Source organism: Anomalospiza imberbis, chromosome 11 (genome assembly GCF_031753505.1).
Source record: "Anomalospiza imberbis isolate Cuckoo-Finch-1a 21T00152 chromosome 11, ASM3175350v1, whole genome shotgun sequence".
NCBI lineage: Eukaryota > Metazoa > Chordata > Aves > Passeriformes > Viduidae > Anomalospiza > Anomalospiza imberbis.
Window position 1 is genome coordinate 771,646 of NC_089691.1, and position 22,270 is coordinate 793,915.

General features: G+C 49.6%; 1 long non-coding RNA gene across 10 annotated transcripts; it reads left to right on the forward strand.

The window, feature by feature from the left end:
• Positions 1-9,687: 9,687 nt before the first annotated feature.
• Positions 9,688-18,328, forward strand: LOC137480437 (uncharacterized). 10 transcript variants are annotated; one of them, XR_011002906.1, is made up of 4 exons: positions 9,688-9,794; positions 10,022-10,070; positions 11,818-11,874; positions 15,137-18,328. It is a non-coding gene; the product is annotated as an uncharacterized lncRNA (long non-coding RNA). The 10 variants fall into 10 exon arrangements; XR_011002910.1 differs by having other exon boundaries at positions 15,736-18,328; XR_011002908.1 differs by lacking the exon at positions 11,818-11,874 and adding an exon at positions 13,345-13,427.
• The last annotated feature ends 3,942 nt before the right edge of the window (positions 18,329-22,270 follow it).

A 22,270-nucleotide genomic window follows, 5' to 3' on the forward strand; every position in this document is an offset into this window, starting at 1 on the left:
TAAGGATATGATTCTGCCCGTACTTACATCCAGCAAATACTTACATAAAGAAGTATGATATAATCATACTAAAAAAACATTAATCAAAACCTTACTAGCTGCAATACACTTTGCTGATGCATTTTTATCTAATAAAACAGGAACAACTGGGCCATCATCCTAACACAATTTCAGATTCCAGCCTTAGGATCTGGACTGGAATGCCAGTTTGCAGAATGAGCGGTTCATCTAGTTTGATCGATTTAAGTAGTTAAACAAGAATCTATCCTTTTCCAAAATATTTTTATTCAATTCTGTAAATGACTAACATTTAGAGATAAAAATAGACCAGTTTGAAATACAGGTTATATATATATATATATATATATATATACATATATATGCCTCAACTGTTGGGTGATTTTATATATCAAATTCTAATTAAAACAGCTTTGGCAGAATCATCTTAAAATAGGCACACTTGAAAGAAAAATACCACATGTGAATCACAAACAAAATCCAGCTTTGCAAAGAGGCAAGGCAAGACAACAGACAGTTCTGTGTTAGCATTAGCAGGCAGGCTCAAACAAAACCCATCTTCTAGTCTACCCAGTGCCGCTTCTGAAGAATGCCTGCTCTGGTGCTCTGCCACCTCACACACCAGTGTGTGATTCACATACTGCAGCCCAGAGTTAGGTTTTTGCAACATTGAAATGGGTGTGGTCAGCAGGATTGCTGGGGATAAATCGCTACAGAACTAAACAAAATGTGTGTACCATCCCATGCTGGGCTTAAATAGGCACAGGAATTTTGGAAAGATGAGGACAAGATAGCAGAGAGCAGTGTAAAAATCGCCTGAAAATCAAAGGAGGAAATGCTAAAGCAGTTATTTGTACACATTTGGGGGTTTACTTTTCTTGGGTGCAAAGCAAAATCAAAAGCTCCTAAATGCCCAAAAGACTGGAAATGTGGAATGTCCTCCATAGCAGAGCTTCAGACCTCTGGATCCTTAAAACAATTTTATCATGGTGGAACAGTGGCAGCTTGAGCTGGTGCCTCTGGGGGACCATGAACAAAGAACCTCTGGGCTTTTATAGCCTCCCAGCTGAAGTGGGATAATCTGGGGTCTTTCTGCTGTGTCCACGTGCCCGGTCACTGGCTGGCACCACAAGTCCCCAGGTCCTCTGCTGAGCCATCCCTCTCCTACAGTCAAGTTTAGTCTGTCACATTTGGCTTTTCTCTCTGAGCCACCACCAGGAGCACAAGAGCACATGGTCCTGAGGGTGTAAAAATGCCTGTTCTTGCTGGAACATTGCTGTTGTGTGACAGCCCTGCAGGCAGAGCGGGCAGCTGTGGGGATGTTGACTCGTTTCCCTGGTGCCAGCCGTGCTGCATGCATCAGAGCTCCTGGATGCTGGTGCTCGCTGGGACACGGCCCGGAACCGCGGGGAGTTACAAAGCGTCTTCAAGGCATCCCCACACGATAAAGTACACGATTTAGCCTGGGATTTTGAGTTGTTTCTCAACTTAAAGAGGGCCTAAACAAGTCTGTAAGAGGCCTAAACAAACTTCCTATGAATTCTCTCCGTGGCAAGTTCAGTTCTGCCCCCGAATGCCCCTCAGCGTTCTCAAGGCAGTGGCAGGAGCCGGGCGCTCACCCGGAGCCCCGCTGGGCGGGGAGAGCGCGGCACAGAGCCAGCCCTTGGTGCCCGGGATGGCCGCAGGCCCGGGAGAGCCGCACGGGCAGCGCCAGGGCCTTGCTCGGGGCTCCTCGGACTCCTCTGGCATCGGTTCCGTCCCCTCGGGCGCTGAGCGGTGCCCGGTCCCGCCACTCTGCCTGCGGGGCTGCCTGTGCCCGGCCCCGCTGGAGGCAGGGCTGGGGCTGCGGCCCCTGGGCTCGGGGCGCCGCCCGTGCCGTGCCCGTGCAGCGCGGCCCGGCGGGGCGGCTGCCCCTGGGCCACGGCGGCCCCGAGCCGGACGGGCCCGGGAGGGCCAAGGAGGGAACCCGGGAGGGCTCTGTCCCCTGCGTGCCTCAGAAGAGACTCCAGCAGCCCCACTGCGTGCGGCAGGAGGGACGCCAAGCCCCGGCACGCTTATGAGAGTCCACAGCCCTCTCCACATCTGAAATGAGACCCCAAAAGCCCGTCATGGGCCTCAGCAGAGACCCCCAGCACCCTGCACACCGTGGGACTCATCCCAACCCCCCTGCATGCCTCACATAGGATTCCAACTCCCTTGAATGACTTACAGTGGACCCCAGTGCCCTCCACGCCTCAGAGGGAACCTAAAATATCCCTGTGTGTCTCACAAGGGACCCTAGTCCCTCGTGCACCTTATGGGGGACTCCAAAGCCCCCACGTGCCTTATGGGGAAGCCCAGGCCAGCTAGGCCAGGTGTTTTGACCTGGAAATCAAGTGTGGTTGCAGCTGGGTTGTTGTGCCTCTGGGGCTGTTCATCAGCCCCATCAGGCCCCAAGGCCACACAGCCCTTCCCTTCCCTTCCCTTCCCTTCCCTTCCCTTCCCTTCCCTTCCCTTCCCTTCCCTTCCCTTCCCTTCCCTTCCCTTCCCTTCCCTTCCCTTCCCGCCCTCGCCCAGAGGAGCAGACCCCGTGCAGCACCCTGGATTGCTGATGGCCCATCAATTAGGTCCTATCAAGTTTGTCTTAATCAGGGGGGAGCTTTGTTTTGCCTGCTGGCATTGCAGGTCAGGCTGTGTCCCTGGAGATGTTCTTCATGGCTTCCCTCTTTTCCTGGGCATGCCACTGGAGGAGCTCCAGGCCCAGATGATCCCACTGAAGGAAATGGGCCCTCAGCCCAGGGACGCTCAGCATGGGCTCGCCCAGCCCCTCGGGGCCCCGCTGCTGCTCACAGCAGCCCCTGCCTGGCTCCTGCCTGCCCTCACCGTGGGCATCCACGGCTGCTCCTGGGCATGGAGCTCAGCCAGAGCTGGTGCCGGCTGGGCTTTGCTGGTGGTACCACCGGGGCACTGGGGTGACAGCCCCATCTCTTTATTGTAACACAAGAGTTGATTTGGAAAGCACTCAGATGAGGTTCATTTGAGCACTTCTAAGTCCTTTCCTGGGGCTTTCAACTTATGGCCTGCATGGGGGGCTGGGCCTGATGCCTCAAGGCACCACAGGGCTTGGAGGTGCAAACTAGCCAGACTCAGAGCTGCTGATATTGCTCATCCTGCTGTAGATGTTTGGGGACCAGCCGGAAGCTTTCAGCTTTTCTTCAAGTTGGTGCCTGTGGAGAGAGGAGTGGCTGAGGCCCCCGGCTGCCAGTGGCACACTGGGACCCTCCTGCAGAGCAGGGCCCAGAGCTGGCAAGGCTCCCCAGCACGGCTGGAGCTGCTGGCACAGCTTGGCCCAGCTGGACAGCTGCCCCTCAAGGCCCCGGCGAGCAGGGGACAGCTCTGGGCAGGCTCCCTGGCCAGGAGCGGGCCCCAGAGCGCGTCTGCCTTTCAAGGACAATCTCGTCCCCGCTCTTTCTCCTCCCCACCTTGCCTTGCCTCTGCCCTGTGCCCCTGGGGCTGCTCTTGGCCAGGCAGCCTCAGTGGGAGCCAGCAGTGGCTGCAGCCCCAGCGGGCCCCCCAGGACAAGGCCCAGCAATGAAGAGGCCAATGAAAGTACTGGGCAGCAGCAGCACCCTCAGCAGAGCTCTTTGGACAACCATGGACCGGCCACAACTCCACTGCAGCCTCACTGGGAACATTCCCTGACTATCAGCAGCATTTCAAGATGCTGGAGGGTAGAGATCAGCAACAACTTACTGTTTCTTTTCCTTCCACCACTGGAAACCAACATAGCACAGGACCACAGAGAGTGGCACAGTGAACAGTGTCACTACTGTGCCTATCATGCAGGACCTGCGCACATCCTGGGGGCAGAAAACTCTTGGGGTGCTCGGTGGATTCTGAGCATTTGCACGTGACTTGTCAAGCACTTCTGTGGGAGCAATGGGGAGCGTGAGCCCGCGCTGTGCTGCACTGCTGAGCTGGCAGCACGGTGGATACGGCCAGGACGTTCTCTGCTTCCCCCAGAGCTGGGGCCCGCAGGCACCTTGCCGCCCCTCGGCACAGGCTGTGCCACCCAGCAAAGCCCGGCCGGCCGGGAGGAGAGCCCGGGGCCAGCGCAGCTGCTTGGGCAGTCGCTGCTTGGAGGGACCCGGGCCAAACCCATCCCTGAGCAGCCCCTGCCAGCCCTGGCCCTCCCTGCCCCGTGACAGCTCCCCCAGCCCCAGGGGACAGAGCCAGGCCCTGTCAGGAGCCAGTGCAGCCCCTGCCCAGTCAGGAGCCAGGGCTGGCTCTGGCCCTGGGCTCGCAGCAGGGCTCCCGCTCGGGGCTGCTCCTGTGCCTTGGGCCTCTGGGCGCTCAGGGCCAGCTGCGGGAGCAGCTGCCGCGGGAGGGGCGTTGGTGCCCGAGTCCCGATTCCCCGCGGCTGGGAACGAGCTCCAGAGGCCTCGAAGCTGAGGCGCCTCCAGCTTTGGCTGCTGCCGGGCCGTGCAAGGGCAGGGCCTGGGGGAAGAGCTGCTGCCACACAGCCCCGCTGAGGGCTGAGCCCGGCTGAGCCCGGCACAGCAATTACCTCCTGTGCCTGTGCCCGTGCCTGTGTCCGTGCCTGGCATCGCCTTCCTTCCTCCAGCAGAGGTGGGCACTGAGCCACTGCTTCCTCCGGGATGCACCTCCTTCTGCAGAGATGTTGTGTCCATCACTTGAGAAAGGAAAAAGGACAGCAGGATCAGATGGAACCATCCACCATTCAGGGAGGGGGCATCTTCAGGAGGCAATGCTTTTCAAAGTCATGGTTAAGGATCAGAAAAACATCGGGGTTTTTGGGACTGGGCCAGTACCCTCCCACCTCCAAACAGCTGCTGTGCCTGAGCAGAACTCGTGAGGGGATGGCGCAGGGCGAGGGCACACACGTGCATGGTTCTGTCCTGGCACCTGCAGCCGAGCTTTGGGCTCTGAGCTGGCAGCTCTCCCAGGGGGAAAGGCCTTGACCTACCCTCTCCATCTCCCAGAGGCTCAGTCCTGAACGTGGGTTGGGAAGCCAGATCACTTTCACCAACAGGGTTATCTGCAAAGAAAGGCAGGACAGAACAGCTCCCGTGGCGCTGTAGGAGATCCTCAGGCTGCACCAAGGCTCAGCCCCGGGGCACAGCCCTGGGCCCGGCCCCTTCCCTCTCTGCTCTTCTCCGTGGCTGCACAGAGCTCACGGAAGCACACACTGTCATTGAACACGGGAGGAAGATGAACAGCTAAATGCTCCTTCCTGCCACTGACAGCAATCCTGTGGGATCACTCAGGGCTTGAGAAGGGAGCAGGGCAAGGCTTCCAGTTTCCCTCAAACTTAAGATTATGTTAAGGGAAATGGCTCATGAGTGAGATCTTGTGACATTGACTCTGATTATTCTCTCAGGAAAGGCACAGTGAAAACTTGCCTCCAACATCCTCCAAGAACTTCAAACCATCATTCATCAGGACTTCGAAATAATCCCAGTCGCGATCCCCATCTAGAAAGGAGCACAGATCAGAACCATTTCCATGGTGTGCTGGGATCTCCTTCTGCCTCTGGGAACTGAGCACTGCAAGGGGGTCGGGTAAGGCCGTGGGAGCCAGATGTGAATGGCCATGGCCAAAGATGCACAGGGGCCTGGGGAGCTCTGGACTGGCTCCTGGCAACTCTCCAGACTCTTTGCTGGCCCTGTGCCACACCCCTGGAGGGGAGGGTGGAGCAGCCCCTGTCCCATTGGGACTCTCTCCCTCCCACTGAGGAAACCCTCCCTAAAAGCCCCGGGGAAAAGCATCCCCCAGTGCTTCCCGGGGAGCAGGGAGCGCTGTCCCGGGAAAGGGGAACCAGGCTGCCGGCTCACCTGCTCCCCGCGCTTCCCGCGGAGCAGCCTGGGCAGCCCTGGCAGGCAGGGCCACGGCCAGGAGGAGCAGGAGGAAGAGGTGCAGAGCAAGGGCCATGGTGCCTTGCCCTCTGCCAGTCCCGCAGCTCTTGCTGCCACCGCTGTCCTGACACCGCTGTCCCAGTGTCAGCACCACTGCTGCCAGCGCCGCCGCTGCCGCAACAGTTGTGCTCAAGGACTGACTGCTCGGTCGTTGTGGTGCTGTGCAACCACGGGGCTCTGGCACCTCTGTGACCTCAGAGCCCGCTGTGACCTCAGCCTGCTGTGACCCCAGAGCCTGCATAGCTTACTGTGGCCTTCAGGCTGGGGCAGGATTGTGTGGGATGGATCTCAAGAGGTGCCCTGCCAGTGAGGAAAGCATGTTCTGCCAGGCAGATGCATCCAATCTTTCAATCTTTGGTTTTTTTTTTTTATTTTATTTTTTTTATAAGAACTGCATTATACAACATTGGACTAATGAGACATTTCATGGTTCTACATGCAATAGCATTGTCAAGTCCAAAATTCAACTCACACTGGCGATTCCCACTATTGCAGGCAGCACCAGGCCTGCCACACAAGGCTGTGTGCTCAGTGCTGGGTTTTGGGGCATGACTGAGTCGACAACCAGGCCTTGCCATCCCCAAAAGCAATGTCTGATCAGTGTGCGTGGACACAGGCAGCCTCGTCCAGCTGTTCATTGATTAAACCTGTCCAGTTACTGGTTTTCTTTCAGTCATTAATCCATTCACTCTAATTTCCTAGCTGCTGTACATCACATGATGCATTTAAAAATAGATGAGGAATTACTTACGTGGTTCCTATACCCCTGGCTAAAAGCAGCACCCAAATAATACTGTCTTGATAACGACTCCAGCCTTACAGTGAAGTGTTTTTCTACATTACACTGAATTATCAGAGAAATAAGGTGTTCCTGCATTACTCAAACTATTCTACTTATTATTTACTTTGCAGATCATTTAGTTGAGGGATGGAGGAACCTGTTAGCTTGTTATCAAATAGTCTAATTGAAGGCTCACTGGACAGATGTAAATTTGAGCTTGAAGAAATCTGTACCCAGAAAAACAGACAGTCATCCCAAATCTTTAAAGAACATGCAGAAAACATAAACTTGCTATGAATTTTTCTCTCTTTTCATTTTAGAAATCTGCACACTTTCTATCCTATAAGTGCTAGCTCCCTACTAAGTCAAAAATGTATTTATTAGAAATCATAGCTGCTGACCAATACCTCACAAAGTACGAACATATCAAAGTTACTATAATAAAAAAAAATTAAGATACAGAAGTTTATTCCAAAATTATGACCAAAAGGAGCAGCACTCCTGGTGTTATAAACGCCAATCACTTGTTTTAAAAATTTATAAAAGTTTACTAAAAATAAAATGGAAAAAAAATAATACAAGTATAGTAATAAAGATTAAACAATTAGAGTTAGGACAATTAAAGAGACAATAACAGCAAAAAGTTACAGCCCGGGCTGGGTACCTCTCTCTGGACGAAAGTGAGCCAGGAGAAGGACCCCGATAAAAAAGAATTCCCTCCTTAAGAGGGGTAACCTGTTGCATACACAAATCACTTCATGAATATGCATATATTTATTTAAAACAAGAAGTTCGTCTGGTACTTGTTGAGGAATTCCTGTTAATCCCAGGCGCCTTGAAGTCTAAATCGAGTTTGGAGAAGTTCGGTTTTTTGTTGATAAGGAAAGCCATAAATTCCTCTCCTCTGGAAGATTTAGGGGTTTTTGTAATTGTTATCTCTGTGTGAAGAATTTCTTGATTATCTTCTTCTTCTCTTGAGCAAAAAGAATACCACACACACATATTTTCTATTTTAACTACTGAAGCTTAATTTCAATTACAAAACTACATTTACTATATTATTAAAATGTTACTACAGCATAACTTTCCAACCTAGCATAATACATATCGTAAATATCTGCGTAGAGCCATCCATTCTGCATTTTTCACTCCTGGCAAATGCCCTGCGGTAATTAGTCTAGTCAGTCGTGCCGGTGAGGCAGGGAGGCTCCGAGCGGGCTCGGAGCGCGCCCGCCCGCGGGCGGTACTGCAGAGCTCGCAGCGCTGCCGGCCGGGCTCGTTCGGGTGCTCCCGCCCCATCTCGTGAGCCCCAGGGGAAGTGCAGCAGCGCTGGGCAGCTCCTCACCCTGCGCTCAAAACACGGGCAAACACCACCGGAGTTACAGATAACACGCAGTACAGCAGCCAGGCGGATTTACTGCAAAAAGTTTTATCTCCACAGCATTAAAAACTGCATTTTAGCTGTTAAGGCATCATGATTTAGTTTGTTCAACATGCAAAGCATCTGCCTTACCCAGTTAGTAGCTGGGTCATTGATTAATCTGATAATTCTCTTATGACCACCACCAAGGCACGCATTCTCTTTCTGAATCTGGGATAAAAATTACTACTTTTGAAGTGAAGGAGGACACCAGACACACAAAAACTTCATAATTCCAACTCTATAAACTTTAAAAATGTTGTTAAGAACTGACAAGTTTCATTATTTAAAAAAAATTCTTAAATGAATATCATTATATATAGTTATATAATTACAAACATTATATTGAGTATTATAGCCAATACTTTTATTTATTAGAATCAAGACCTATCCCAAAAATCTTGTGAAAATTAAGAGACATGGAAAATGAATGCTGTGTTTGAAGTTCAATATTAAACATAGCATTTCTCTTCCTGAGCTTGTATGAGTCCTGATGAGTGTGATACTGCAGACAGACTAAGGAGCTGAAGGACCACTTCTCCTCTGAAAAGCTCTGATGCTCCCTGCAGACCCTGTGCATCCCCAAACGTTACAAAAATCAATCAGGAGTACAACTAGAAAAGGATATTTGGACCCTAGTGAGGTGGTGTTGTGTCTGCAGTGAGAAGATCACAGGAGATGGCCTTCACCTGAGACAGGAGGTTCAGATTAGATAGTAGAAAATGTGTTCATGGTTCAGGTGGCCGGGCTTTGGAGGGGCTGCTCAGTGCAGTGGTGGAGTCACCATCCCTGGAGGCGTGACAAAGGTGTCTGGGTGTGGCGCTGGGTGCTTTAGGGGTCAAAGACTCAGTGCTGGGTGACATTAAAGGGCTCTTTCACCCTTGATGATTCCACGAGTCTGTGCGACGGCCCACGGGGAGGCCGAAACCCCTGAGCCCTGTAATGGTGCTAATGCCGCACCCAACGCCCGAGGGGCGCGGGCCGGGCCGCGGGCAGACACGGGCAGGGCCGGGCCGGGCCGCGGGGTCCTATGCCGGGCAGGGCAGGGCAGGGCTGGGCCGGACCGCGGGGTCCTATGCCGGGCAGGGCTGGGCCGGGCCGGGCCGGGCCGGGCCGCGGGGTCCTATGCCGGGCAGGGCAGGGCAGGGCTGGGCCGGGCCGCGGGGTCCTATGCCCGGCAGGGCAGGGCTGGGCCGGGCCGGGCCGCGGGGTCCTATGCCCGGCAGGGCAGGGCCGGGCCGGGCCGCGGGGTCCTATGCCCGGCAGGGCAGGGCCGGGCCGGGCCGCGGGGTCCTATGCCGGGCAGGGCAGGGCTGGGCCGGGCCGGACCGCGGGGTCCTATGCCCGGCAGGGCCGGGCCGAAGTGGAGGCGGGGAAAGGCGGGCGCGGCCTGCGGCCGCCGGGGGCGCCATTACGGGACCGCTATGGAACGCGCCCGAAATAAATGGCGGCGGGGGGCGGAGTCCTGTTAAGAGCTGGCCAATGAAGAACTACATTCCCGCTCGGGGGCGGGACCTCGCGGCACCACAGCCAATGGGTGCGGGAGGCGCTGGGTGATGGACGGGCGGGCGGCGGCTGCGGCGGGCGGGGCGCGGCGCCCTTCCCGTGGTGCCGCGGGAGCGGCGGCCGCAGCGGCCGCGACTCCATCCGGGTCCCGCAAGTACCGGGACGGCGGGGCCGGGCGGCGGCCGGGGGGCGCGGGAGCGGCCGCGGGGTCGGAGAGCGCCGGGGGGAGGGTGGAGGCGGCGGGACTGAGCCGAAGGGCCCGTACGGGCGGGTGCGGGGCCTCGGCCCGGCCTCTCCGCCGCCTTTGCTGCGGGCCCGGTTCATTGTCCTTATTCCCCTTATCGATGCCTTTTCCCCTCGTTCTCCCCCGCTCTCCTCCAGGCTCACTGGAAGGTCCGGAAGTGCCGCCCCCGGGAGCCGCCGGCGCCAGGTACGTCACTGCCGGGGCCGGGGGGACCTTAGCCGGGGGAGCCGCCCTGGTACCGGGGCTTGGGGGGGGGGCGTCCTCAGCCCTGCCCGGGCACCGGGAGGGCGGCAGCGGGGACAGAGCTCGGACCGTGGGGCGAAAGGTGGAGAAAACCCCCTAGGAAGTAGGTGGAAGTGCCTGGGCGGCCCAGCCCTGTCAGGGGCACGGAGGCTGCTCGGGGCTGTCGTGTATAGCGAGCACCATTACCTGGCGTGGGGCTGCACCTTCCCAGGCCCGTCGCCCCCGGCAGCTCCCGCCGGTTCCTCACGAGCGGCGTGTCCTGGAAGTGGGTCGGGAGCGCTGGCTCTGGGGCCGCTGCGGGCCTGCCCGGCAGCGTGTGGGGTGACACGGGCACATCGCAGCCGGGGCCGCTCACGGCGGGCGCGGGGCTGGCTGCTCACCTGAGCAGCAGCAGCCCGGTGCAGCAGAGGTGCCCTGGTGTAACACGGACCTGCGGTTTCTGTCCAGAGCTCTGGCTGGCCGCTGAGCGTTGCAGGAGTGGCTTTTGCCTTTGGCATGGGTAGCTCGGCCCCTGGGCCAGCTCAGGAATCAGCACATGTGGTTCCCTTGCAGGGCTGGCGGTGGCACAGAGCGGGGTCCGGCCCTGGCACGCCACAGCCGCTGCTGGTGACTTTATTCTGGCATGGCTCGGTCAGTTTTAGATGAAAGTGTTACCCCATCAAGTAGTGTTTTTATGATTTTACGTTACAACTTTCCATGACAGTGGCAGAACACTGAAAGAGGCTGCCCAGGGAGGGCGTGGAGACCTCTCCAGACTCCTCTCTGGAGACATTCCAAACCTACTTGGATGTATTCCTGTGTCACCTGCTCTGAGTGACCCTGCCTTGGCAGGGGGTTGGACTGCATGATTTCCAGAGGTCCCTTCCGACCATAACAATTCTGTGATTTATTTCAGGAGTGAAAACTCAACCTGATGGTCAAGGTTGGGATAATCCTTGTTTAGTGATGTGCCTGTCCCACCTTGTTGGTGCTGCTCGCTGTCTGTACTACTCTGCACAGGCAGTTTTGTGACTGAAGTGCTTAATTGGCAGGGAAAAATTGCTCCCATTCAAATTGTACACAGAAACAATGCTCAATAGCAGCAGTGGGGCAAATTGAATCCATCACAGAATTTTTGAGAAAATCAATCTGTCCCTTCAAAAGCAGTAACTTAAATAATATTTAAGAAAAAAGGCATCTTCAAGCATCCCCAGCTGCCAGGAGCCTCACCAAACAGTTATTTGCTGCTGTGGCTTCTGTTGTCAAATTTGACCAGTTCGGTTCACGACAGCACTCGTTAAATAGTCTGAACTCCCAAGAAGTTTTTTGCAGTGGTAGTTGAAACTTGCTGCAGTCAACATGCAATGATGGTTTTGAATGTTTTTTTTCCCCTATGATAGTTAACTTCATGAAGAGGGTCCTAGTAAATAACTGTATTGTGATATTTTTAATAGAAAATTGCTGGCTGTGATTTTTTTCACTGATTTGTTCCCAGGTTGTACTCTGTGTATCTTATGTGCAACCTCAAATCACATAGGTCATGCTAGGAAATGATCTTGCATACTAATACTGGAGATTTAGTACTTCCTTAGTCAAAAGAAAGTTTAGATAAAACATGAGTTCACTTGCTTTGTTTTCCTACTGCAATGAGCTGTATCCTTACTTCAGTCTCCTTTTGATAAATGTCTTCTGTATTTTCCTCTGTTTTTAGTGGTGGAAAGCATCGGTTCATTTGTAAATAGTGAAAGGCTCCCAGGACTTAGACAGGGTAATAGATGTCTGTTTATATTGCCAGTTAATAACATAACATAGCAATCTTGAAATATTTTTGTGCACTAACTTTCCTGCTGAATTTGTGTCATTGTTATCATATGTGAACTTTTTGCAGAAAAAAACCTACTTGCTCCTAGCATGTTCTAGTGAATAAATACACAGTTGTGTATTTCATATATATATGTATATATATATATACACACACACACACATTATGTTTGAAGCAGGGCCAGATAACCAAACTGATGCCTTCCTTTGAGAAGGGCACTGAGGCCCTTGTAATGTTTGAGGCTGAAGTGTACATTTATTTATTTATAAAGATCTCCCTGTGTTCTGAGAGAGGAGTACTCAAAGAGGAGTCAAAAATGTGACCATTTTGGTGTCGTCATTCTCAGGCCTTCCTGAGTTTCCAGCAGTGCTGTGGCACATGCAGCACTTGGATGCAGAGACTTTAGTATTATTGCTGTAAAATCACGTGTGTGTAGGGAGAGATGCCAGGATTTGTGTTCTGTGTTCATAGCAGAAATCATTAATTGTGCTCACAGACTTTACTTTTCCACAGGAGATGGGCTTCACTCTGTGCTTGAGTGGGCAGTGGTGACTTCCTGTTTCTCTCAGACCATGGTTTCTGGATATTTATATTCCATCTATAACTACATGGTTAGAAAAATAAATTGAAACCAAGCACACTAATTGAAAATGTAGCACAACAGTAATGTCTTGTGATAATTACTTAAAGCCAGAGTGTTCTGTGTTAATTAAATGCAAGTGGGGTAGAGATTTTTGAAAAAAACCCCTGTATTTCCAATTGAGGCAGTAGATAAAGGCATTATTGGTAGCAGTCATTGCTATTAATCTTAATGTTGTGTAAAAAATTCTAAAAAATACCATTGTGGACACGTATTCCTGTCTGGGTGTGTGGACTGTGGTGCTGCCCAAGAGCACATCTCTGCATTTGTATGTGCTGGAACTACTTCTCCTTTTCTCCTCAGTACAATTTCCCAGTTCAGAGCAGCTTTCTGGTATGATTTACTCTTGCTCCAGTGTATTGCTGCTCAGTGGGCTGGCAGGTGCAAAAGGAAGTATTAAATGTTTCAGTTTTGGGTCTGAGTAGGTGAAGAAGAGCTGCCTGGGCTTGAGCTAGGAGATGTTACCTTCAGATTAGCACATTATTAAGACAAAGGAAGGTACAATCCAAAACTGAATATGCAAGAGGAAACATTTGTCATGGTGCAACTTTTGTGTCAATCACCATCTGATTTTCCTGAGTTTGTTTTGGGAAGAGGGGCTGAGATGTGCCTGTTGCATGTGACGACAGGCAGTGCAGGGGTGGGTGAGTGAAGTGAGGGGAAGTGGTATCAGGAATCATTCAGTTTATATTAATTACATCAATTATATTTATTAATTATTATGTATTGTATTATATTAATTTTGCTGTTCCCTTTCTTCCTGTTGTGCACTCCAGTCACACAGAAACCCCATGGAACGATCACATCTGAGGCAGGAGCCTGCATCAGTCACTTGGGATGCTCGGCACAGCTGGAGAAGGTGGTACACGGTCACTCAGCAAGCTCCTGGGATTCAGGAAGTGTGGCTTCAGTGCAGGGAGTGCTGCTGGAATGCAGGGGTAGAGCTGAGGAATTGGTGTTGGAGTTGTTGTGTAAACCCGGGAGCTCCATCGTGTGGTGGGACCTGTGCAGCCAGAGCTGCAGCCTTGGCTCCTGGGGCTGCTGAGATTGTCCAGCTCCACAATTGGAGTCAGCTTGTCCCCTTGCACTGCTCTGGGGATTTTAAACACGTGCTGGAAGGAAAAGCAGACCATGGGAACCTGGCTTTTTTAACAGGGAAAGCAGATGACTCGGGGATTGTGTTAAAGCTTGTCTCTCACAAAGTGTTGTGCTGAAAGAGTGAACGTGCAGGTGCATGACCCTGAACTCCTGTGCTGCACTGGCTGTGACATCAGCAGCGTGGTGACATCAGCAGCAGGGAGCTTCTGCAGTTCTGGATTCACTGGGGATGAGAACACACCAGCTCAGTAGAGGCTGTGCCAGCAGGATAATTTGTCAGGCTTCCCTGCTGCTGTGAGTGCCAGAACCCCCTGATGCATGCTGTGAGAGAAGCAGCCCACAGCAGGTCTCCAAGGGGACCTGGCAGATCTCACCTGTCCAGAAACATAGCAACCTAGGTGATGCAGCTTGGAAAGACTGTTAGAAATAATCCACAAGTTAAAAATGCCCCAAAATGCAGGATTAATGTAAAGCAGAACACTAAAAATAAAAGTTGGTTGATACATGTCAGGTTGGTTAGGTTTGCAGCTAAGCTTTGTCTAAAGGTGGAGAAATGAAACAGATCTGTTTCTAGGTTTATTGTAATCCTTATGTCTTTCAGGCTTAATTTTAGAAAGAAATGGAGAAGCATTGCCTTACAATTTGTAAAATTTAAACAGGTGTGTAACACCCGTCCAGGTTTTCAGTGTGCTTCAAACATTTTCAGTACATCACGGAGCTGTCAGCCTCAGACACTGAACGTGGGACTTTATTAGCTTCCTGGGGTCACTGTCCACCTGAAGCTGCTATGCAGCTCAGCTTCAGGCCAGGCTGCCTCTCCTGCCGAAGAATGGGAATTTACAGGGATTCTGCTCAGCTGCTGAAGGCTGGGATGCAGGAGCACAGAGCGGAAAGCAATGTCATCTTCTCTGCTGAATGTCAGCTCTGCCAGAACTGATATAAAAGGATGTGATGGGAGCTAGTGCTCTGTAAAGGTTTGACTCTGGCCCAGAGCTGCTGTTCTGCTTTATTCCTGCTTTGGGCATCAGGACCAAGTACTTGTGTCCAAGCTGAAGTTTATTTTCAGGTAAATGTAAGTTAGCAGAAGCACATAATGGGATTTATACCAGTTACAAGTGAGATTTTAAGGTTGATTCACCCAAATTTGTCATCACTATTTGTATAAAGGATTCTGTAGTAAGGCACTGAGGGGGCTGGAAAGTAATTTGATTTTGTGTCTGTCCAAGGAATAACGTCATCCCTTTGTGTGAGTGCACAGGATCACGCGCTATGTGCTTGGCAAGGACACCAGCGGGCATGAGGGTGCTCTTGTTCTGTGCAGGCTTTGTTTGGAGAGTGGGCTGAAAACAGCAGGCTGCAACTGGGATCAAGTACTAGTAAAATGTATTTAATGTTTTAAAAACTGCTTTTCTCTAAACATTTTCAGCTATTGTATAAACTACCTGGACAAACAATCATTTTCCTTTCCAGCCCTGTTCTCGAGCTGTCCTTGCTACAAAGGGAATTCTGAGTCACGCATCTGTCTGGCAAGTGTTTTTATTTCAGTATTCAAAGATGATGTTGAGCTGTGTTAATGTGGCAATTGGCTTTAAAGTTACATCAGGGGCAGTTAGAGAAACTCAGACTTCTTTCTGATGGGAAAACATGTGTTTTCAGTGGCCTTTTGGTAAGGCAGTTTAACAACTAAATGTCAGGATAGAGCCCATAATCTTACTGAGTTTTGTTTCTAAGAAAAGAATTCCTGTGCACAAGGCGTAATATAATTTGAGACTAGCAGAAAAAGCTCCAAGCAGTACTTTGGACAGTGCATGATTTTTTATTTTTTTTTTAGCTATTGGTGCAATACAGAATAGGTGAAAAGGTCACTCTAAGTAATAATATCTTTTTAATCAGGTTTACAAATATTAGGGCAAATTTTTTAATCAGGTTTACAAATGTTAGGGCCTCATCCTGACCCATGTAAGTCAGTCACATAGCTGTGGTCCTAGATTGCATTATTTTAAGTTCTAAACAGGAAGAAATGTATGTCTGCCTACAGTGTTGCTGATAGACTTTTCTTCTGATTTCAGGTGAGAAGTGACACCCGTGGAACACAACTGGTAATTCAGCAGAAGTTTAACGACTGTAGTTGCTATGACTGCTACAGCTTGCTTACTTAAGACCCAGGAAACTGGTAAAAGTTTGAAATTAGGAAACCTTATTTTTAAAATAACTTCCTTCTGTGACTAGGGGGAGCAAGGGGAAGGCTTTTTCTATGGTGAGTGTTAAAAATGCTGTCTGCAGCTAGCCTGACTTGTCTTGACTGAAGCAGCAATCCTGCCCCAGCTCTGAAGATGCCTGCACTGTGGGATGAGGTAGTAGGTTGTATAGTTTTAGGGTCATACCCACCACTGGGAGATAACTATACAATCTACTGTCTTTCCTAAAGCAGCAGATAATCAACAATGAAAGCTTCTCGCTTTTAAGCTCAATGTCAGATTTTGCTGAACTTCTGTACTTGTAGTGCTTATGACAGGAAAAAATAATTGTGTAATAGCTGTGGGAATTGTGTTTAGATTTTTCTAGTTCTTGGAAAAGCTAGGTTTCATTCTGCATTAATTTTTCTGACCGAATGAGTAAAAAATTAAGAATAGATTATTCCTGTATGTGTATGGTGGGGTAATCAAATACAAATTCCTGGTGTTCCAGTTGTTGGGATGTTGGCTCAAACATCCTTCAGAATGAAACTGAGGTTGGCTGCTGAGCTCTTGCTTCTCTGTCAGAGTGAGGTAGTAGATTGTATAGTTGTAGGGTAGTTATTTTACCCTGTTCAGGAGATAACTATACAATCTATTGCCTTCCCTGAGGAGTAAAACAAACTGCGCTCCCTTGCAGCCAGTCCTGGGCTAAAAACACTCATTGAGTGAAACCAAGATGAATTGAGGCTTGGAAAGCAGAAGTGCCAGAATGTACAGGACTGACAGTGTGAATGGTGCAACCCCCACAGGATATCCTTGACTTAACATAACTTTTCTCCCAAGGTGAGTGGCACAGTGCTGGCTGGGAATGGAAAATGCCCATGCATTAGGTCGAGGGTAGAACACTCCACAGAGGGAAGTTATTCCAGGCCAGTTAGGAGAAGGTAAAATACAGGGAGCTCAAGCTTGTGCATTGTGATTTCAACTCTTCTGGCACCCCAGTTTCCATAATGCATTAAAATTCCGTGCCTCCCAACTGCTTGGTAGAAGTTGGAGGGAAAACCTTAAATTATCCTTTATTAATAAGACTACATGTTTTTCTGCAGCTTCTCCAGATCCAATGCAAAATTTAAGTGTTGGCCAATTTTGGCCAAAACTGACCTCTCAACTTTCTGGGGGGTGTGAAGCTATGGAGTCTGAGCATCCAAGAGCCAGAACTTTTCTCTGAGGTGGTATTGTTTCTGTCAAAATACTTCTAAAGTTTATTGCATTCTCTTTTGTCCTGCTGTGCTTGGTGTACCCAGTCTGTAACTGGTTCTGTGCTAGCATGCCCAGCAAGCAGCTTGCTGCAGTAACAAAAAACCCCACGGAAATAAATGCTTTTTGGGACGGGAAGTTCAGCTTAGGCAGAGTGAAAATGGAGCCATTGGTGAGTGTTACAGGCAGTGAGCCACTGTTTGTCGGTGCTGACAGTGTCGCCTCGGAGTGTGTGCCCAGCCAGGGCTGAAGAGAGAGCAGCTGGGGAGCTAAAGTCCTGCAGAGAGTGAAGAACTGCACAGAGGAAGCGTGGGGCTCCTAGGAAGAGGTAGTAGGTTGCATAGTTTTAGGGCAGGGATTTTGCTCACAAGGAGGTAACTATACAACCTGCTGCCTTTCTTAGGGCTTTATTATAACACCAGGACCTTTTGGGCTCCAGCCTGCAAACCTCTGCAGCTTTGGGACATGGAGAGAAAGGACAAGGTATTTCTAAGTGTGCTGAGGCTTAACGAAAACTGTCTTGGCAGATTTGGTCCCCAGTGGAAGTGTAGGAATGCTGGCTGGAAGGCAGCATGGTGACATTGGGGCTGCACGTGCCACTTTGGGGACACTGGGCTGTGGTAAGAGGCTGTCCTGGGAAGGCACTCCTTCCAGAGGAAGCTGGAGGCCCCGGAGGTTAGGGTGGAGGTGGTGTAAGCTTGTGAACATCAGGGTACTGGTACTGTGTGCTCACAGGGAGTTGAAATACACCTTCCTTTGGCTGGGTGCATATCAAGTGGAAAAACTCCAGTTTTCCTTCCCCAAAAGTATCAGATTCCAGCCCTCCTGAAAGCTGGTGCTTTCTCACCAGGCGTGGGCACTCTGAGTGAAACAAGCTCTCGGTGCATTATTTACAGTGCTGCAGGAGGGAAGTTTCCAGTTAAAAATGGTGGTGTGGTTTCTCATGGAATTGTTAAAAATCAGTCCATGTTTTTTGATGTAATTGCAGTGCACCACAGCAGTAGTTCTGGTAGGGCTCTGGCTGGGCACTGTTCTGTGGGATACTGTGATGTCAATTCTGAGCACCTTGCAGTATTAATGTGTTGTGCTCACACCAGCCACTATTTAAATTGCAAATCAGACACAGAACTAGCTTATAAACATGTTAAGTATTGCTTCTATCGAACATTTTTTGTGAATTTAATTGTACTTTTTTGATTTAGTTAATAAAATACAGCATTTTGTGCAACTGATAGTGAATTGCCTTTACTCTCTCCTAAATGAAGATATGAATTTTAAAGGAAAAAACAGTGCCCACATTGAAATAAACTCAGGGCCGTGTTTGGTCTTTCCTATAAATTCCAACACTCTGATTATAATGTTAATTATTCTAGTATTAACTTTTGTTTTAAGATCTTTGGCACAAGACTTCACTGCTTGGGTGGGGGAACATCTATTTACTCCTGAATGTGCAGGAGCTCTGCTTATTCCAGACCTGGTTTCTGACCACGAGTTTAAATTGCTGCATAAAAATCTTGACTAGTCTTAACATAATTGCAGCTGGTAAGTTATCTACAGGTAAGGCTCAGGCAGAGAAACGCCAGTGAGTTTGATTTTGGCAGTACCAAATGCCTTAAAAGCTTTAATACACCTAACATTTTATGGATACGAGTGGTATGCTTACAAAAGGTTTAAATCATCTGCTATCTACTGCAGCTGCTGGTTCAGCAGTCTTGTCTCACCAGATAATTTCTCACCTTGATCTGTCTGTGGATTCCACCCAGTGGATGGGAGCTGCGCACTGGGGCTCAGCGTTGGTTTGCCTTTTCCATGGGAGTATTCTGAGGGGTGCAAGGCTGAGGTGACAGCATGCCAAGAACCCTTGTAATACAGGCAGTGGTGAAAGAATGCACAGCAAGCAGTGCAGGAAGGGTTGCAGCAGCAGTGGGGACTTGTTTACCACCCATAGTGCAGTGATTGTGTCATGGTGGTCTTGGAAACATTCCAGTATTGCTCCAAAAATAGAATACGCAGCCCCAGACCAGATCCACATCCCAGGAGAGCAATTTGTGTGCTGTGCGTTTCCACGCAGAAAGGTGTGCTCTGAATTCCCCCTGCAGTGTGAAACCTGAGACCTGTTAGGCTTTTTCTGGGAGAGAAATCACTGCTAATGAAATCCCTGTGCTTGCTTGCAGAGGGGCTCTGGGTCCTCGTGCCGGGGTCATGGTAGGGGAACTTGGCGCATTAAAAATTCTCTCCTTTTGTTGAGAACTTGGGGTGTGGCAGGCAAGAGTTTCCCTCTGCTGTGTCCAGCTCGGGGATCTCCAATACAGGAGGGATGTAGAACTGCTGGAGAGAGTCCAGAGGAGTCCCTGGACCAGTTCCCAGGGCTGGAGCCAGGCTGGAAGACATGGGAATGCTCACCTGGAGGAGAGAAGGATCCAGGGAGAGCTCAGAGCCCCTTCCAGGGCCTAAAGTGGCTCCAGGAGAGCTGGAGAGAGACTGGGGACAAGGGCTGGAGGGACAGGACACAGGGAACGGCTCCCACTGCCAGAGGGCAGGGATGGATGGGACAGTGGATACTGGCAGTGCTGGGTTAATGGTTGGATTCTATCAAAAGGCCTTTTCCAACCTGAAAGATTCTGTGACGTCTTTATGCCAAAAAGCCCTTCTTGCTCTGTCCCCTGGTAAGCAGCAAGCTGGATTCTCATACGTGCCGACAGGTTTTTGCTTTACAAGACGAATTATAAAATACCTGAAATATATGCAAGGGGAAAACAAAAAGCATTGAAAGAGAGGAACACAAGTCTCAGATACACTGATCAAGAGACAAGTTCAGCTAAGATTATTGCTTCCACCTGAGCCTCCCAAAAGAACAGATATCCCTCAATTCTGGAGCCATCAGAGAATGGGGTAGTCTTCAGCCCCCAAGCTGAAGCTGTGAATTTAATGTCATAGTTCTGTAAAGATGAGTCCTGGCAGGAGCTACTGGAGGCATCACATGTCAGTGTGCGTGTTGTTGCAACACGAGAAATCAGGTTTGTTCTTATTTGTTCTATTGGTTGTAATGGAATTGGATTTTCAGGCTGGTTTGTTTCAGACACTTGAAACCACTCCAGTGAAGAGGCTTTGGAAAATCAGACACTGTTCTCTTCCAGCCTGTTGTATGAAAGCAATCTTCAAAATAAAACTATTACAAGTCACATAATGCTACTAAGGACTGTATTTTTGGCGACTGAAAAGGTGCTTTCTGAAATAGGAGAATGTTTCTGAAAAAATACTCCTTTGACATTAAAACTCTATATACAGATGATGTTGAGCTGGTTAGTGAAACCCAGCACAACATAAAAGCAGGGAAGGGATCAAGTCATGGAAGTCCCAGTTCTGTGAGGGAGTTTGCTGCTCCCTGTGTACCTTACCTTATGTATTACACAGCCTTTAGTACACTCCCAACAACTCTGTGTAAATGAAGGGAAAGGAGCAACGAGTGGTCAGTGAATCCCAGTGTCCCAAAATGCTGCCACGCATTAACCCTGCATCTCAGCTGCAAGTGGCTTCTGCAGTAGCTCCCTGAAATGAGGAGGGATAAGGAAGAAAAGGAGAGGTATAATTTGAATTTCCCAGCTCCTACAACAGTAAATGTGTCCCAACTCACACTGTGCCTGCTGAAGCTATTGTCCTGGTACAAAACACTGAAGGGCTTATGCTGAAAGAGCAGCAAGAGCCTTGCCTCGATGTCTGTTTTACAGAGAGCAAGGCTGAAGCTGTTCTCAGAGCCTGATGTAATTCCTGATGGGTTCTTCATCAGCTGCCCAGCACTGCCCCAGTTGCCTCCGTGCTGCAAGGAAAGGGATGCACAGACAGCACTGCAGCTCTTCCTCAGTTTAGAGCAGACCTCATCAGACCAGTGGGAAAACCTACGGGTAAGTGAAATAGGTGGAACAATAGGCCTGAGAGTAACTACGGAGTGTGAAATAAGCAGAGTACATGAGTATCTGAGGGGTGCAAAGGCAGGAAATAGGATTCTTGTTAAAGGCTGGTAAAAGTTCCAGCTGACTGTCTCACAGAGGTGCAATGAAATATGTGAAACTCCTGGGCAGAGAGCTGAAGTGGGTGCAGTGCCAAGGAGCAGCCCTGGTGAGCTGTCCTTTGACAGGAACAGGCGTGTTTAAACCTGGCTTCAGCTGAGTCAAGGGAAATCCTTCCCTTAATCTCAGGGCAGGATTTCATTTTGAACTCAGAATAATTCATGGAATTTTGAATATCCCAAGCTGGAAAGGACCCCTGTGTTAATTTATTGAGTCCTACTCCTGGGTTTGCACAGGAGACCCCAAGAATCCCACCCTATGCCTGAGGGTGCTGTCCAAACACTTGATTGAAATAAAGTGTACAATTAACTCACTACATTAATTAACATATTAAGAGAAGACTTAGCTAAGACACTAATTATTAAGTATTCTTAATTATATTAACATACTATAAATTAAAATACTTTAAAATAAAATTATTAGAATAATTATTAGCTTTTAATAGATTATTACTTTTTTTTTTTTTTAATCTACTCTAGGAAAAAATCATTGTTGACTGAGTGGGCAGCAGGAAGGTGTGGATGTGGGAAATGCATTGGGCACTTTCCCAAGGGGCCGTGTGCCAGCCTGGACCACTCAGGGCAGAGGCTGCTGCCCCTTGCTGGGGCACTGGTGGATTTCAGAATGTTAGCTTGGAGGAGCTTGGCCATGTCTGCTTAGCCCAGCCATGAAGAGAAAGATGCTATTAGCACACTGAGGGATACAGGAGTTAATTATTACCATATCACAGAACCCCAGAAATGTTTGGGTTGGAAAGGACCTTAAAGCTCATCTTGTTCCACCCCTGCCATAAACCAGGCTGTTTGTTTATTCTTTGTGAAGTGAATTAGACCATATGAAATTCTCCAAAGCATTTAAAGTATATTTCTGAGGTGTGCGATAGAAGTTTCTACTCCTAATAAAATACCTGTTTTCTGTTTCACATTTAAACCCTGGCAAAACCTGTGTTCCCACTGGATTGCCATGACTCAGTGAACGCCATTGTGTTGCAGAAATTCTGAAATGGGGCCAAGAAATTCCAAAATTACCTTCTTAAAGAAAAAATACCCACTAAACTGCTTGTCCTTCAAATCCCATTCAGTGACCACAGTGTTGTATTTCAA